The 1,545-nt window shown below is 50.0% G+C and overlaps 1 pseudogene; it reads left to right on the forward strand.

Moving 5' to 3' along the window:
• The window catches only part of LOC111535581, a 3,053-nt pseudogene extending 1,512 nt beyond the window's left edge, over positions 1–1,541 (forward strand).
• Positions 1,542–1,545: the final 4 nt, after the last annotated feature.

Raw genomic sequence — 1,545 nt, forward strand, 5'->3', positions numbered from 1 at the left:
GCCTGGCCAACATGGCAAAACCCTGTCTCTACTAAAAATACAAAGATAGGCATGATGATGCAGGCCTGTAATCCCAGCTACTCAGGAGCACAAGCGGTCTTTCTGCCTTGGCCTCCCAAGTGCTGGGGTTACAGGTGTGAGCCACTGTGCCCAGCCTAGACTTCTTAGTGTGTGCCATCTTGATTGGATTACACTGTGGAAATGATTTCTATGTCTTACTTAAATGAATATGCTTGGCTTTGAAATCATTGATCATATATTGATAATGATTCCGTTCAGAACTCATGGCCTATATCCATGCTTGCTTGCCCTAGTGAACGCTCCATCCACCTAGATTTCGGAAAACTTGGACAGATTCAAGCACAAACCTAATGTAATGTTTTTTTTATTGTGTAATTATAGACTCTGGCTCCTCCTCCTCCTCAGAAGATGAACGACCCAAGAGGTCCCATGTGAAGAATGGTGAGGTTGGCAGGCGGCGGAGACATTCCCCTTCCCGGAGTGTCACCACGAAAGCGCCAAAAAGAGACTTCCCCTCGTGGTAGATGGAGAAGAACTCCATCCCCACCACCCACCAGAAGGCGACGGTCTCCTTCTCCCGCCCCTCTTCCTCGACAGCGCAGTTCTCCAACACCACCACCACGAAAAAGAACTCCTTCTCCTCCCCCACATCGGCGCTCACCTCCTAGAAGATACTCTCCTCCAACAGAGAGGAGATACTCTCCTTCTCCAACTCCAAAGAGAAGAACAGCTTCTCCTCCTCCCCTTCCTGAACAAAGAGCATCACCATCTCCATCACCAAAGCATTGGGTCTCCCATTCTCCACCTCCCAAACAAAGAAGCTCCTCAGTCACCAAGAGATGTTCACCTTCATTATCATCCAAGCACAGGAAAGGGTCTTCCCCAAGCCGCTCTACCCACCAGGCCCCATCACCACAATCTAACAAATGGCATTCGCCCTCACCACAGCCTCGAGCTCCTCAGACCTCCTCAGGTCTTCCACCCATTCGAAGAGGAGGGTCGTCATCACCCCAAAGAAGGCAGTCCCTGTCTCCAAATACTAGGCCCTTTAGGAGAGTCTCCAGGACTCCGGAACCTAAAAAGATAAAAAAAGGCTGCTTCACCAAGCCCACAGTCTATAAGGAGGGTCTCATCCTCCTGATCTGTCTCCGGGTCTCCTGAGCCAGCAGCTTAAAAGCCCCCAGCACCTCCATCCCCCGTCTGGTCTCAGTCACCATCTACAAACTGGACACCAGCTGTACCGGTCAAAAAGGCCAAAAGCCCAACACCAAGAGCATCACCACCAAGAAATTCCGGTCAAGAAGGAGGTGAGAAGAAAAAGAAAAAGAAGGACAAGAAACACAAAAAGGATAAGAAGCACAAGAAGCACAAAAAAACACAAGAAGGAAAAGGCTGTGGCTGCAACTGCTGCAGCTGCTATGACCCCTGCAGTCATTGCAGCTGCCACAACCACATTAGCACAGGAAGAACCAGTGGCAGTGCCAGAGCCGAAGGAGACTGAAAGTGAAGCTGAGGATAACCTTG

Source organism: Piliocolobus tephrosceles, chromosome 12 (genome assembly GCF_002776525.5).
Source record: "Piliocolobus tephrosceles isolate RC106 chromosome 12, ASM277652v3, whole genome shotgun sequence".
NCBI classification, from domain to species: Eukaryota; Metazoa; Chordata; class Mammalia; order Primates; family Cercopithecidae; genus Piliocolobus; species Piliocolobus tephrosceles.